Below are 17,524 nucleotides of genomic sequence, written 5' to 3'. Positions count from 1 at the left end.
TGGGTTGGGGAATGCTTTACAAGAAGAAAGTAATAATAGGACAGTGCAATTTTATAAGGGAAAAAGAATGCCTACTGATCTTCTTCCGTATGTTTGTCATAAATTCATGTGGTTTTATTTATGTGAATAAACATTTCTGTCTTCAGGAACAGTGTCTGAATCCCTTCTTGCATTCACATTTTGTTCCCAATCTAGCAAAGATTTTTTTTTTTTTCCAAGTTTTGGGGAGCACTGAATTACTACAGAAGACTGAAAAATACAGATAGAAAGCAAATACCAAGTTTTGAATACATACACTTTAACCAGAGAATGGATTCTAAAAATTAGAGGTATCTAGCTGGAAAGCTGGAAACCGGAAATGGAACAAATCCCTCTAAACAATCAACTTTGTTCTTACTTTTTAAAACTGACTCTTCAAAATCAATTATTCAACAGTGGTCTCAAGTCAAATCTGCAAAGTTGTTCATTAATTTTTTTTTTTAAACAAATGAAGTAGCTGTAGTCAATTTACTTGGAAATCATTAAAAGGAAATAATACGTATAAGGAATTGTTTACTGTGATTTTTTTCCAGCTAGAGTTCTTTTTAAGGAGTACATGGAGCAAAAATTATCTGCTCATTATGTGGGAGACAGACATTCAGTAATGACTCAGGGAAAAATCCAGCCCACTTGGATCATCAACAGTCTCAAGATTCATAATATTCTCCAAAATACTGTAATTTTTAATGGATGGCATTTTGTAGAAACAACAAACATTCATAAAGCCTTCTGAAGAAATTATCAAGGAACCAATGACATGAACTGGCAAGGCACAAGATCAGTGAGTGACACAGGATAGCTCTACAGCAAGCTAGACATATCCAGACCCTGACAAATTGGACGTGGACAGCAGCACTACAGACCACATACACAGCTAAAGGCAACTAGAAAAGGAAGCTTCCAAAACAGATTGTTCCATGCAATGCATTACACTGTAGAGTGAAGTTAGGGCCTGAGAACTTCTCTGTGAAAACCTGGAATTCAAAGCAATTTTAGAAAAAGTGCACCAGATCATTCCTCCCCCGATCCCCCCCCCACACACACACCACATACTGCTACTGGGAGCTTATGTATATGAATGAAGTTTATACTTTAATCATATGTTGCAACTCTGAGCAAAGTGAAATCATTTCCTATTCCTGACCACTATTTTAATGGATTCTCAGTATTATTAATGCTTTTCTGGAGTGCTACAAATAGATTTGGATGAAGAAAAGCATGCATATTCTACAATAGTTTTTAAGTATTTGCTTGTACCAAAGTGAGACAAATACATCTCCAAATGTTTCAAACAACAGAAATCTTGAAACTGATAGTATTTAATTAAACTGCAGAAATAAAATGTGCTTCCTGGTAATCTCAGCAGTGTGGAGTACAAGTGATACAATTCTCCTTGATTTCATCATTGCTTTTCGTGTTGAGCAGCAAAATGCAGAAATATGCCATTTTCTCCCTTTGCTTTTCAGTTTCAGCCATGCTATCTCAGGGCCAGGCTCCCTGGATTGCCTGACATTCAGGTAGTTGCTTTTTCAGTGTGTGCCAATTAGGCAGCTGTGTATGAGTCAGACAGTTCTGACGCTCCCCAACACGAAGAAGACTGTACACATGCTGCCATGCATTGCCACTGACTTGAGACATCTGAAGCTCCCCAATTCTGTCACAGCCATATGGTCAAATCACAGACATCCTCAGAGGCTACAAGCTAGGATCTGAGCCACAGCTAGACCTTCAGTTAACGTTCTTCAAAAGCCATCATTTCCGCAGAACACGTATTTTTACCAGATCAGTACTTCCTAACAGAAAACCCTTTCTTGAGAAAAATTCTGATGAGCCCAGACTACAGGATCTTAAAAAATTGCTCTGGATAACCCAAGCTGATGGCTTCTAACTAACAGTAGCATCTTACACTTGAAGACTTTGTTAGGAGTGTTAGTGTTAGTTCAAGCAATTCTGTGCAAAATATGTATTGATGCTTTAACGGTACATCTGATTTCAGCTGGCTTTATGCAGGCCATGACTAATTCCAGTTTAGCAAGTGAAGCCCTTTGCCGATATTTCTTTGCACAAAGCACCTATACAAGCTGCACAGTGATACAACTTCATAAAAGCACTTGGTCTAATCTACTGAGCGTCTGGAAGCTCTGAGATTCTTGAATTTTGGAAAACTTACACAGGCAGCTACCGTAGAGCCAGAGGCCAGGTGAAGCAGCACACACAGACTGAAGTCCTGTGAACACCACTGCCCCTGTGGCACACCACTAACCTACCAACTCAGAATATTCTTAAACTTTTTCATCTGACCCGCATCTAAATCTGCAATTGTAAAGTTTTTTCACTCCCCCCAAAAGGCCATTCTTTCTCTCCACTGCTTCTTATATAAGTAGATTCTGCAACCTTGTTTTAACCTATCCATAATTGATATGAAAAGACAGTGGCTGAACATTATTTATATCTGTTTATTTAAACTGATGAGCAATTTTTTATCTAAATTCAAAAGTATGCCTGGAGTATGCATAGCAACATCTTGACTATGTCTATAATATATTAATACATTCATTTTTAATTCTCTAACTAAGCATTGCTGACTTGCATTTTCAATATTATCTTTACTGCTCATTTTAAAGTTTTGTTTTAACACTTTAAAAAGACTCACAAAACTTCATTTAATAGTTTCTCTGTGTGGGGGGTTTCATTCTTTTCTTTCTCCTCTTTTGTAGAATACAAATGCCATGACCCCCAATGATCCTGCACAGAACACTTCTCATGTATATCATGACAAGTGTAACAATGCAGACTGCCAGTTCCACTCCAGTCAGGAAGACGCAGGAGCACACTAAAGGAATTTTTTATGTGCTACCTCCACTATTTTACTGTGTGATTGAAGTATTACCTGACTCTGAAGTATTGATAGTCTTCAGAGGTCATGTCAGCGATAAAAGAATGACCTAAAGCTTTCTGTATGCACTGGGACTAAGATGCAAAAAACATGAAGTCATTCTGTGGAAAAATTTAGTTAGGATCATTATTCTCCATTTATCCACTTATTAACCACCGGCATCTTACATTTCACTCTTTTTTGCTAACTGCAACAGTCATAATTTATTTCCTCTCATCTATCCCTCCCACCCTTAAACTACCTCCTGCATGTTTCCAGCAATTACGAAGAAACATATGCAGTTCTGCAGTTATCTATGGTAAGAATATATTCGCTGTGCATTTACTGAATTTAACTGCTTGCAGAGTTCTATGGAGTTGAGCCTTATAGTGCATATACTGGTGTAGTTGCATTATATTATTAAAGTACTCCACCAACATAAACCGACTGAGCATTTGGCTCCACAGCTGAATTTAAATATTTAGCAAAGAACTCCATTTATTCAACAAATTAGAATACATTTCACTAATGTGCTGTAAGGAAATAGAATCTTGAATTTGTGTAGAATTTTTCTCATGGTGGGCTTTCTTCCCCATGCAAGACATTTTAGACAGACTTACATATTGAGTACTGACAGTGAAATACTAGACTCTTGCATAATGTGGATGGATAAAGTGGACTTTATTAACACAAAAAAGAACTATGAAATTCTATGGTCTATGTTATTCCGGTCAGACTAGCAGCAGATAGGTCATTATCGTAATAAACTGTGCCAGTTTCTCAAAGGAACTGTTGCCAAAAATTAGAGCATGGTAGCTTTTTTGTTTTGTTTTTAAGCACCAGAGACACTTTGTGGGGATACGTTCTTGATGTTTGGAATGAATTCTGGGACTTGGGGAGTGAGATGAGCGTGGCACAGTGATAGATTGACTGAGTGGCAGGAAGAGATTAAAAAAAAAAAAAAAAGTAGAGAAAAATGGGAACCAGAGCTGAAAAGCATTGTAATCTGGAAACAAGGCAGCCATAAGGTGTGCATGTTAACTCACAGGGCAGACAGAAGTGGTATGGCTGTATACTAGATGGCAACAGGAAGTTTCAAGGTTTCCAGTGTCCATTCTGAATGACAGCTATGGCTGGGAGAGAAAGGAAGTGTGTCATACCGGCTTGGCCAGAAGAGGGCCTCCATACATCACAAGGTCTATTAAACATCAGAAAAATCTTCATCTGTTCACACTTATCAAAACACAGTTTATGTTCAGTTTTGGATGGTTCTCATTACATCAGCATTAAAAATTACATATTAGAAGCACTTAAAAACACAGTAAACAAAGTCCTGCGGTGATACCCATCAACGCATTTCAAAAAAAATCCTTGAGTCTATTTCTCCCCCTGCAGGATTTTTCTAATTTACTTAAGAAAAATAAATTGCATGCTAACAAGAAATACTGTCAGTATTTGGAAATGTTTTAAAAAGCATTGCACTATAACTAAATGTCAAGCCTCTAGCATGAACTTGCTTAGAGCTTTTTAGAGGTGTTGGCTTTTATTTGCACTAATTGTTAGAGACAAATTTTTGGCCCACTCAAGTTATCTGAATCCCCAGAAGGCATTAAAAACGCTATCTTATTTGAAGTCAGTTGATTTACATCAGTTTATAGTGGCTCAGAGTCTATACCACCAGCAACCATCTCAGCTGAAATAGTTACAAAAATATAATATAAAAAATAGTTTATAAAAATATAAAAAAGAACAAAATACGTTTTTCCCTATTTGAAAGGATGCAATTTGAGGGAAAATGTGAAATTGAAAAATCTTGCCTAAATTTAATGAAGGCAGTTTAACTTCTTTTCCTGTGTGTGAAATGTAAGTTTAACAAATGAACTCCATTCATTTACATGATGAATGACTATTCATATGCAAGCTCTTTATTATATCTAATAAGAAAGAAAATAGCTCTTTTACTGCAGTTGTTATTGTTTTTCCCTTTTATTCTCATGTTTAGTGTTCATATTTCCAGCAGGAAAATATGACAGCTACTGTATGCCAGAAAAGTGATAATTAGTCTTATACGACTGTCTTTATGTTGCCATGACTTTTCTAAACACTTTTTTCACACAGTTACCTAATTCATGAAACTTTGCATATGATTTTTAATTTTAAGAAAAACTTCCAGAAGATTCAAACTGTCTTAAATTTCTAATTTTTTACCTAAAAATATACCTATTTTTTCTTTTCCTTAATGTAAGACTGGGGAAAAAAGGCATTTTCCAGTTTTTACAAAGATTCAAATATTTCAGAAAGACCACAGTAAGGTCAGACTGGACAAAGACAGATTTAGTTCTCGCTTTCTTTTGTGTTGGACCAGAAATGAGAAACTAGGATGCAGGTGAGCATCATTAATCTAATATGTAAATCTGAAGTTTCACACACTTGACTAAACCTTAGGAATATTTTAAAGATGATACAAGCAGAGGAAAGATGCTCCAAAACTGCCAGAAAATTGAGTGAGCATTAACCAGTGTAGTGAAAGCTCACTGATTATTTGTTTCCAACTTTCCCATTTGGAAGTAGGCCAGATTATCAGCTGGTCATACTTGGTACAGTCCAAGAAGTGAGCAAACATGCAGTGTTACATCAGCTGATGATGTCATACAAAGCAATCCAATAAAACACTTCAAGGGCTAGATTAGCCAGGGGAATGTAAGTGTGCATGTCTAAAATTTAAAGCCTCAAATCCCTGACTACATCTAAATGCAACTGAACTCCTTTCCTTTAGATGGAATCACCTATTTTCTAGTTCCATACAGCACTGCTTGAAGTTCAGGGCATTGTTCCAAACTCTGAAAAAACTCCTTCTTTTACAGAGGCAATGCACCACCAAATAGTTGATCTCAAAGCTGTGGCTCTTGATTCCTGAAGGCACTGTCAATCAAGCTGCCCTGAACAGACTCAAGTATATTACTTGCTCATGACAACAGCTGCTCAGCCAACCGCTCCACAGCAACTTCTGAAATTCAGCAGGAGACACTGCCTCACTTGAAGCTGTGCCCTAATTTGGCAAAAGCCTCAGTTCCTGCTGAATTCCTGAAGGTACTAGAAAGGCAACCATTTGCTTAAGGTAATACAACACAGTGCTGATTGATAGAAAGGAACTACTCAACTTTTGAGCTCTACCTATAAAAGCATGCAAACATAAAGCACACAAACATACACAAAAAAAGTCTTGACAACCTCCTGAAGGATTGCAATGTTGATTTCAACATTCTGTAGCTAAGTAACAAATAAAATCTGCATTTCCAAATTCCTTGATGAACATTCTACCTGTTTAGCTATAAGCTTATCCGATCGGAGCACTTCTTAACAGGTAGACACTACTACTCATTCTTCTATTAGCCATTAAAAGAAAGAAGCAATAACTAAATTTTAAGAAGCCTAGTCTACAGGGCTTGGTTAGAGACTGCCTATTATATTGACCTGTATAGCTTTGATGGAATAATTAATGGTTCTAGATTTTAGATTAAGTTTTGCAAGATGGATACAGAACTGTTCATAGCCTGATGCAATTTAGGGCATGCACAGAAACAGAACTCTTGCATATCAAAAGAAGTTTAAATATAAGCTAGCTTTAAACATCAGATAGCAGCTGATAATGATATTTTTAAGTACATTTCCGTGATCCTTTAATGAACCTGGTCCACAGACACTGTAGTTCTGTCCATCTCACTTTAGGGGTCTAATTCCTTTTTTGCACATGGGCCTTAGTGTCAAAAGAGGTAGAAAAGCAGGTAAGAACCTTTCAAAATTCAAAACTTAAAAAAAAAGGACAATGACTCTATGGTGTCATTCCAAAAGATACTTAGGAAATGATACTATTTATTACTGATGGCACAGAAAGCTCTACTTCAATACACTGCTTTTGCATTACAGGCCGAGCAACCCTAATAATACATGGGATAGTTTACATTTCAAGCTTTTTCCTCTCCTAAAAAGCACCTTAATATTGTCCCCAGGTAAGCGAACCAAATATCTTACTGTAAATTAAAGCACAGTTATGAAACTAGGTCCCATTTTATATTTCTTTAAGGGCTGTTACTGAATGGAGTTTTTTGCACCATGGCCAGGCTGAAATCAGTATTTAAATTAATTATGACAACCATATAAATTAGACATAAGAGACTGCTAAAGCTAATTAGAGTCTGAGAGTTTTAATTTGATGTCTGCCTTGGTGTAGTATCTGCTTTATGGATTAAATTAATAAAATTAAGACTGCATCATTATAAATTTCCACTTTCATAGTTCCATAAGTTTTACAATTACATGCCATATTTAAATGATAATTGAATGAAACAAAATTGTTATGTTCATGTCTGCTTTCCTACAGACTTTAAAAAGTACCTCCTATTTTTTCCATTAGTAAGTACAATTTAGCTATGACTTAGCAGATAAACTGGCCTAATAGTGATTTTGAATCAGGATTCATTTTAAAGAGATCTCATAACAGGAAATGCATAAGAATTATGATTAAAAAAGAAGAATTTTATGGTCAGTTTCACAGCTAACTCAAATCAGCATGTGGCACTAAGGACAGTGAAGATGCACTGATTTGTAACCACTAAGAATGTAGCCCTTTGCCTGTTAGTTGATTAAAAGTTCTGCATGCGAACTAGAACGTCACAACATATTGTTTAACACACTATATGCTATACTTGTTTTGACACCAAAAAAAAAAAAACCCTCAGAAATTAAACATAATATTAAAAGTTTCTAATATGATACCTAAATTGAGATCGTCTTTTACTACTGAATATATGTTTCAGTACAGATATATCTCAGCATAATGTTTTGAAATAAAACTTCAGGACATTCTGTGAAAAATATACTTAAAGTGAAGAAAAGAATTATTTTGCATTTAAATGAGGATATAACACCCTGTAACACAGGATCACAATCCTGGCTTGAAGATTTGCTTTTGACATTTGTGTTTTAACAGGCAATTAAAATTTAATTTGGCCTATGATGAAAAGCAAATCCTTTTATCCCATAGCTGCAGACACAGGAGGAACATATTGTGTTAGAAAGTAGCACTGTAGCTTAAAGTTTCATACTTGGTACTCATGATGCTGTGAAAAATATAATATATATATGCAGTTAATAGGAGAGTTTAAGAATGCATACCTCAACATCATTAGCATTTCAACATAAAAACTATTAATTTGGGTTTTTAGTATAATGTTTCAAATGGAAGCTATAGCTCAATCTGAAGTTCTTTGACATCTAGCATACCTACTGAAAGGAAAAAATAATGATGGAGTTATTGGTTGTATTATAAACACAGAAGCAAACCTTCAATCATTTAATTAAAAACGTTCTTTACATCCTAAACAAGTATTAATGTATAATTAATAAGCTACTAGTCAGAAGTGAAACTACTGACATTTTATCAAAGTATACAGACCATCTTGCCAATTCATATTGTACAACTTTTGAATTCCCAAGTTTTAAAAAATCTGAGTCACAGAAAAATCCACTTCTGTATCAGGTATTTCATCTCAGTGAAACTAGCCATGTTGCTGATTTTGTGGTACATGCTCGTACGCACAAGCCAGAAACAGGACTCATCCAAACATCAGATAGATAGTAAGAACAAATGTCATTGAATTATATGGAATAAACAGTGTAGCTCAAGTGGTTTGGAGAACGATACACTTAAAAGGGAACTAAAATCTACCATTCTAAGTAAATATTTGTATGCATTATTTAGAAATATTATTAATATCTTTTATATGCTACTCTAAACCATTCCTAATTTCAATAAGCTGCACTTTCTTCTTTCTAGTCTTTATATTTTTAGCTACCAATTACAAAATAAACATGGAGGTTTTTAATCATATACCAGAAACACAGTTAATTATGGACTGGATTATTCCCACTTTCAAACACCAGCTAAAATCTACAAGGATTTAATATTCTCAGTGTGCTCCTGAGAAAAGCCATGATTCAAGTAAATGAGCCTTTTGTTTTGTTGTTATGGGCAGAATCTTCCTTTTTTTTTTTTTTTTTTTCTTAAGTCAACCTCCTGCATCTTCACCACAACTGGACCGCTGACTTCCCCCACCAAGGTGCAAACAACATGACTGTCACAAAGACTGCAATATATTCCAAGTGTCCTGTTAACGAGACTTCAGTGAAAATTCTAGCAAAGGTAATGCCTGGAGTAAGCTCTGGAGCTGAGAAGCAAATATACTTCCAAAGACCTCTTTTTATCAGTTCTGTGATTCCTTTGATTTTCCTTATGAATGGATCTGAACTAGGCCTGATATTCTTAAGCTCTCTCAAATGCCAGTTCAACATACAGGTGGTCTGTTAACTATTTTGTACGGTCACTTCTTGAACAGCAGGTCCTGTTTTCAGTGAAGTTGCAAATCATGTATGCAGTTCAATGGATTTGTGCAGTTTGCTTCCAGGGTGCTCAAGGTTAATTAGAAATTTTAATAATTTTAATCACTATGGACTCATTTGGTACTAATGTGGATGTCACCTGTAATTCCATATACATTCCATTGTAATTTAGTGTTAATTAATACCTGCTTCTCCAAGAGCATTGCCATATATTTCAATAAAAGTGACGTATTCTGGGCTAAAAACATATTTAAGACAACAGATCCAAAAACATAATTGCTGAATCATTTTAAAATACAACAGTTTGTGATGGTTCGTAATTTACTATACTAGGTGAAAAGCAGGTATAGCAATAATTGATTAAAAACTTGTCAAGCTCTTTTGAGAGTTATACAAAACATTAAGAATACAGATTACTATTCTTTTACCTAAATGATGGGGAAAAGTCATATCTGTTCTTATCACTGCTGCAATAGGCAAAGCGGCTAAACTTTCAATAATAATCATGGAGTAACAGTCATATTCATGTAAAATAAAAGTATTTTTCCTCATGTAAAAATGCTATTAGCCATATTTGAAGGCATTATGTTCAGATATCATTTTTTCATTTCACTAAATGACAGCCATTAAATGCAATGGCAACTGCATGACAGGGATATTTTTATTACTTCAAAAGGAAGAAAAGGATTAAAATGAGTTTATTCAAAAGTGTGATTTGTCAATTTTTTCTTATCAAGGACTGTGTGGTACAGCTTTAAACCTAAACACTGCAATCTGACCTCCTATTTGAATAAGTTAATGTGATCCAGTGTTCTTAGGAAAGTAGTGAAACCTATCTTTTATATGCAGAAGTCTCCCAGGAGGGATTTATGCTTTCATACGGTCAGCTGCAAGGTGCCATTTCCTTTTCTTCATTTCTGCTTTTATCATATTGTAGTTCTTGACAGCTTAGGTTCTTTTCAGTATCTGGTGTATGAGCAACTACACAGAAACATTTTTTGTATGAAAGATTTCTTTCCAGCCTCCTAGGTTTTACAGTCAAATAGATTTCTGCTGCCAGAAATCCCACTCTTATATTCAAGAGTGACTAATCACCTTATTTGATATAGCAAGCATCTTACCTAAACATCAAAAAGAACTATAAATGGCTATCTTACAGCATTAAAGAAGGATTTTACACACATCAGGTTCTAGCATTATGTACCCTAGGAAGTATACTGAAAATGATATTATATATGTACATATAGAGAGACGTAACACCCAGCTGGACAAAATACTACTCATTAGAGATTTACTTTGAAGGTTTATCCTGGTCCTAGCAGCTGTTTTTGCACAAGAAATACTATAACGTATATAGCTTGCTTTTTGTTTCCTTTTTTTTTAAAAAAAATTCTCTCTGCACATATACTCCCAATTTGCTTACACTGACTCACATTTAGAAGCTTATATATTAAAAGTTGTGTTCATTTAAAATCCATTACTGATAAATAGAGTAATTTAAAGTAAAAGGATATGTTTATTTAGTACCGCTTGTACAAAACTATTTTAAAGTTTTTGCATGTTTTGGTTAACTTATTACATAAACTCATCCCTTTCAGGGTAGAAAGCTCTTTTCAGGAACTAAAAGTTATGCAGGCCAACATTCTTGGCTAACCTGGAACAACTCTGCTGAATTTAACAGAACACAGCTGCAAATGTCATTCAACTTAAACTAGGAAGAATCAAATTATTAGACAGATTCATACTGGAATTTGGCCAGAAAGAGCAACTTAAGACAAACCTTGAAAATGCAGTCTCTCAAACCAAACTGTAGAGGTTATGGCTGAATCCAAACTATGTACACATGATGTCTAAAACACTGCTTACGTAATGGTTTTCCATCGCATAATGTAAAATGTTCCATTTTTCAGTTTTTGTGCCAAGTAGGAATATATGTCTATTTTTTGGTGCACAAACACGCTGAAAAAAGTTTTCCAGTGACCTCAAATAATGAAAAGAGTAGTTTGGTATAACAGCAGAAATACAGGCCATATACTTACCCATTTCTTCTGCTATTAATTTGCCATTACATCTTCCAGAATTATTATGGTATCAAAGTTGGACAGAGTTTCCTTATTTCCTTTATTACTCAGGACCACAGATGTGTATTTTATGCTCAAGCTTCATCTGAAACTATAACCTGTTTTTCTATCTATTTATGCACTCTGAGACAGATGCTCCGTGGCTGAAAAACAGTTCTGCTGAATCAGTTCAGCTATTCTGATTTGTAACAGACAATAAATTAGCAAACGAATTCTTAAATTCTATGTCCTTCCTATTTTGTCAATAGAAGAAGACATAAAAATGTAAGTGCTAATATACACTGTTATTACACCTTGCAATGGATTCCTTTTCTGCTCAGATTTTGCCTTGGTCCCATGTGGAAAGTGATGTTTCAAATTATAAGTCATCCGAACTACAGCATTCTGAGGGAAGTGCTTTCAGGCATTCTAGCTAGCACTGCACAGTCACAAACTTCTGTGCCTCTTTGGGTTTACAATGACAGACAGACATGAAGGACTCGCATTGTAACGATTACCTTTGCCAGAGACAAAGTGTCAAGCATATTTTGTTTACAACTTCTGTTTCAATACTTGGCACACCAGAAACACCTCGTTTTAAAAAAAAAAGAAAAAAGAGAGCGAGAAAAAGAAAAAGAGGAATGAAGAAAGTATTTATATTTGCTGATTTCTTTGATTTCTTCTGCATTTCATAATTTGGATTTGACTATATATTCTGTTTAAGCTACATGTCCACGACTCAGTACCTAGTCTTAAGTTTAATATACATTGGAAACAACTTAATCTCAGCACGCTAATCCTTTGCTACTCAGATGCAAGTCACAGATGACAAGAGCGATCCAGTGGGAAAAAAAAATAGATAGGCATTCAGCTAGCATCAGAGCTGCAGATCTAATCACCACATGGTAAGGTATTGCATTTTTCAAAGACAACTTTTTTTGAGTAACACTATCTGTCTTTTAGGTAGGCAGAGGTTTACTATCAATATTTTTCTGACAAAACACCTTTTCTTGCCCCTTCTTCTGTACCTAACAAGCAAATTTACTTCTCCAGCTGGAGGAAAAGAAATGCCTACTCTCTAATGGATTTGTGGGTTTGCATTCTTCATCACTAAAGAAATGTATATGTGTACAGGGGGAAGAAAGGCAGTTCTTTCTTAGGATTACCTTCATAAGCCATACCATCAAAAGAAAGCCAAGCAGTATCTGTAAATCTGTATACCAGATGGGATGATGATCACTTTTTTTTGTGTAACGTGTAGTATTACCATGGTTAACAAACCACACCTTAAGTGAACTCTATTGGACAACCTTTCCACACTAGAAAATTACTGCAGCTAATATTGAAGTTTCCATCGTTGAAAGTTACTTCTCTGTTGCTGGACTTCTTTTGTTCAATGCACAAAAGTCAGTTTTAGAGCAGTTACAGATTACTGTATGGACGCAATATACTGTTTTTTTCACAGATTATGTTTGGAAGTGTCAAAAAGCTGTGCCAGTGATAAGTAATTTGATTACAGTTATTAATATGCTGAATACTACATAATCTTATTTACAGTATAGGACATATGCAAAGGAAACATGTAAAGGAAGTTCTGCAAATACGCTGCAGTATTATTAAAATTAAATGTAACAGCTGACAAGAAGCATGCCATTGCTAACGGTCTTTCCTTAAATCCGTAAGGTGATAATATGCAAAGCAACCCACCATCTTATTTTCATGGGAATAGTCTTAACTAATATAATGGCTTGAGTTATGTCATGAGTACACCTACTTTACAAGTAAATTTTAAATGTGCAGTTTATTCAGATTCCATTATCCAAAACCAGTTGATTAGTATAAAGATATTCTATCCAAAAAAAGTCTTATTGTATATCAACTGTTTCACATTTCTACCCATCTAAAAGATGTAAAATTTATGAAAAGCCTGATTTTATCAAAGAAAACAGTACCAGTCAGACCTGTCAGCTTTGATAGCTTGAAGGTGTAAGCGACTAAGATAAATTACTTGCTCACTGACTAAATCATTTCTAATCATAATTTGTGTATGTTGTTGGACTTCGCAATTAAGAGTGACAGCAGTACAGCCTGTCCAGAACTAACTGTCATAAATACGCCAGATGTTGTAAAAATCTGGACATATTAATTGTAAAGGAAAATGGAGCAAGTACCATAAAAACGCAGAAATGTATGATTTGATGGTGTAATCTACATACCTGGCATTATAGGTCAAAGAAATATAGTAAATATATAGAATTTTTATAAATATCACAAAAGGTTATTTTCCTTTGCAATTTTTTTTAAATGTCTTGGTCCTAACAAAGATCAGTTTGGCTATAAATTTGAATGCTTACTCAGAGGGCACTAGTCCATGGAAAAAAAATAACGTGTGTGGGGGTGTGGGGGGAAGTTGTCCTATTTCTATTTCTTAATACTGTTAAGAGGACATCCATTAAATGGGAAAAATAATTAAGAGTCCACAGTCCTTAGAATATCCTACTGTATAAAGCACATTGGGTTAGAACTAAAAACTGAATAAAATGAATAAACTCAATTGCCATCTCAATTCCATTTAATTTGTCATTCAAGCACTGTTACCTCAAGTAATAACTACAGAAATATGGGAACTGAGTGCTGAACTAGATGCTATCTTCCCCACGAGCTTCTTTGCATAAAAGAACAAGAACATGCGAACAGCAAAATACACCAAATTATAAAACATCTCGCTTGATGAGAAACATTAAATACTTAGGATACATACGAAGTACTGCAACAAATAGTACATTTTCTGTTTTTAACCTATTTACTGAAATCTATCTTACTCATGACTATAAATTTTGAGATATCAAAAACATGCTAACTAATCAGCTAGTATTTTACATGTCATTACCTTCAATTTGTTGAAAATAAGAAATGGCAAACTGAACAGCAATGGCAAAACACACTATTAAACAGCCAGTGGAGATTTTGCTTCAGGTTAAATGACAGAGAATTAACTTCTGAAGGAAAAGAATCAGTTTTGTTTCCCTTGTCTTGGGCTATCACATGCCTGTAAGTGCCAACTTCACAAGCAGTTATGCTTAAGCATACCTCTACTATTGTCATGGGTGTAAAGCTAAGGCTCAGAACCAGAAATGATAAAATAACAAGACAACTGCTGCAGACAACTCAGCACAATGGTTTATCTTATAAAACGCTTCCTTTACTGTACTTACAAAGTGCACCAAAATCACAGTCTAGTTTAGCTGCTAGGAAACTATTTTCCAGAACATCTATTTTTACATCTGCAAATACTCAACCACCAGTATTTTATGATCTTTGCTTTTCTGGGTCCAAACCCTACATATTTTATAAGAAAAATATTTATTTAGAGTTCATGGTTGCTCCTAAATCAGATGCTTTAAATCCAGTATGTTTTTTTCCCCACAGCATTCAAAGTGGCCTTTCCGCTTTAGATATTTTGCTGCTGATATGGAGTGAACCGTGAATGAATTAGGTGCTTTTTAATAAACGGGGTAAAGGCCAACATGTGTATTGTCTGGAGCAGAGAAATAAGATACTACGTGAATAACTGTGCTACCATTAAAACACTCGCATTAATCAGATCTCTGCTTTTTCTTTCTAATTAAGACCTCCAGTATTTTCCTCACAGACTACTTAATGAAACAAAACTACATTATTTTTTTTTCTCCCCCATAACTCTGCCGGTTTTAAGATTCAGTGGTTACAATGAGATCACCACTAATTAAACAGAGACAATCAATTTCTTAAATTGCAAAAGCATATATATTACAACTGTTATCATCTCGAGTATAGATGTACTATATAACACTACTGAATCATGCAATTTTTAGTGCTGTGTTTAAGTTCTGAGCAAGAAAACAAGGACTTTCCAGCAAAATGCCTGATGACTTACCCAAACTCTTGTCTAACAGGCAGGAATGGTATACACACAAACTGAAGACATTCTTGCTACAAAAACTTGAGAAGATCCCATAATATTATCAAGATACAGGCAAATGAAAATGGAAAGGAGTCGGTTCTTGTTTTGTGAGAACACCTGGGAAGATGGCATTATGGATAAAGGACATGAAGTAGTTACATATCTTCAGGGAATGTCAGTCATATATTAACTTTCCCTTAAAATCGTGAGCAAAGGACTGACATCCTACCAGGTCTAGAACGTAATGAAATGAGATGAAGAGCATGCAGCAAGCCATGCTTGAGGACTAAAGCGAATGAAGATTGAGAGTCTGGGAAATTCTGCCTTACCTCAAGAGAAAATAAGTTGTCATGAAAGGTTTCCTTGTGCTAGGGATTCACGAGATGGTACTAAGAAAGAGAAAAATATTTCCTCTGGGAAGTGACAGGATGTATACCAAAACAGATCCACAGCTGATTTTAAAAGATGTTTGATATAGAAAGAACTCGCATCACCAATTGCTTTTCAATGTGAAAATATACGTTTTACATTTTAACTAAGGCATTAATTCAATGACTGATTACATGAATCAACCTCTTCACAAGATGTATATGCAAAAACATTGCACAGAAGTTTATTACATATTTTAAAAGTTACTAATTTCAATTTCCAGCTGAAATATAACATTAATAAGACTGCAGTCAAAGGCTAAGAACATATGCTATTTGATGCCTTAGATGAATCATGCTATGCAAAAGGTGTTCTGAAGTCTCATTTTCAAGAGGATCATCAGTGCCAAAGCTCTTAATACACTGCTTTACTCTGTCAAGATTTCTAATACCTCAGGCTAGAGTTCCTGATACGCCTCAAGGTAGATCTTGCTTGTTCTCACACAATCAAACACACACAGCAGCATAATGACTGCATGAAAGATTGACATCTGTAAGGTATACCCTGTGAAACATTCCTCTAAATTCTGATTAATCCAAGACCCAGACATAACAGTCTCCGTTAATGATGTCAGTTGCCACAGCATGGTGCCTCAGGCATTCCTCTCCAAGGTCATTCAGCAGTGTTTTGATTTCCACATTTATGTTTACTGTTGCCTTTACCGACAAATGCAATTACATCCGTGCAGTGTGTTGGTGACTTCTCTGAGGTTGTGTAACAGAAGCCAACAAACATTAAGCAACAAAATACAGTAATCCTTACACCTACAACCACAGAACACTTTCATTGTCTTTTTACCTTGAAAAACAAGCACCCCCCGCACCAAAAATGCCACCTTTAACCTACTGTTTTACTCACTGGCTTTACAGCACTTATGGCACGGAGAATCACTCAAAACTGCACCTCTTTGGAATGAATAATACCTAGCCCAATCTGTATGTTTACAGACTGCAGTTAAACAGGGGGTATACAAGAATAAGAAATTGTGGGCATTTTAGAGGCCAGTGTGATCCAAGACTAATATACATAAAGGTTTGCTATCCCAAACATTTACATTTGAAAAGCACGGGGGGGGGGGGGGGGGGGCAGTCACAGTTAGCAGAGGCACTGAGAGAAAAATGAATTGGAAAAAAACTGTGAATGAGTTCTTGTATTTTAATGAATAATTGAATTAACTCCAGCTGAGGAAGAACCAGTGGAACTTTACTAGGACGTCACACTTCTAAGAGAAGAAAGTTTAAGATGACTGTGTCAGGGCTTGTTACGAGAGAACGCAGGTAAATACCTGCTCCCGGTAAACAGGACTTCTTCACCCCCAGGTATTCAAAGAATTAATAATCAGCAAGGCAGTGTCTTATAACAGATTCTTAGAAGTAGACGTACGCTCAGCTTGGGGGGCAGAGCAGCAGGCAAGAGAGTGCTTTCTTTTGTTTTGTTTAGTTGTTATTGGGGTTACTTTCCTGTGAGACATTTGGATTCAGGTCTTCAAAGACTTACTTTGAATAACAAACTTACTGGTTACTTTCCTGCCTAGTCATACCAATTCTTTCAAAGATCTACGCTGGCTATCTAAGAGGAAGAGTCATGTCTAAATGAGCACATAAAATACAAACATACACAGGCTCAGGTCTCTCTGTATCTCAAGTCTCTCTAACTCCTGCACACTTCTGCACACCAAAGGGTCCCAGAGCAAAGCACACCCCAGTCAAATAGCAACAACTTGAGCCAATTGCTCACTAGAGTTTTGATCAACACTAACTAATGTTTGACAGCACATGT

This window comes from Dromaius novaehollandiae, chromosome 13, assembly GCF_036370855.1.
Source record: "Dromaius novaehollandiae isolate bDroNov1 chromosome 13, bDroNov1.hap1, whole genome shotgun sequence".
NCBI classification, from domain to species: Eukaryota; Metazoa; Chordata; class Aves; order Casuariiformes; family Dromaiidae; genus Dromaius; species Dromaius novaehollandiae.
Note: the sequence above shows the minus strand (reverse complement) of the source record.